Source organism: Sinocyclocheilus anshuiensis, unplaced genomic scaffold (genome assembly GCF_001515605.1).
Source record: "Sinocyclocheilus anshuiensis isolate Anshui unplaced genomic scaffold, SAMN03320099.WGS_v1.1 scaffold3329, whole genome shotgun sequence".
Lineage (NCBI taxonomy): Eukaryota > Metazoa > Chordata > Actinopteri > Cypriniformes > Cyprinidae > Sinocyclocheilus > Sinocyclocheilus anshuiensis.
In genome coordinates, this window is record NW_015557070.1 from 201,338 (window position 1) to 201,754 (window position 417).

Below are 417 nucleotides of genomic sequence, written 5' to 3' on the forward strand. Positions count from 1 at the left end.
CACTCACACACACACACAGACACACACACACACACTCACACACACACACACACACACACACATCAATGAGACGAATGAGACGTCAGTGTGTGATGATCTCATGCTGATTAAAACACACACTCATTGTGTATGCTGGAGGATTTGGAGGATTTGAGATCCTGAGCTCACTGACAAATATCTGATCTTCCTTTACACAGAGCGCGCGTGATCGAAAAGTGAAAGTGAACAGCAAGCGCTCATTCAGAAGAGATTTAAATACTCCGCATACTGAAAATTATATGCAATATTCGAATGTTTGCGGTAGACTGGACACAAAAATCGCGGGAGCGGGCGATAATGGTCAGAAATTCAGCGGGAGCGGGATTAAGAAAACAGTTCCTCGCAGGGCTCTAAAACAAAAAAATTTATCGCACACGA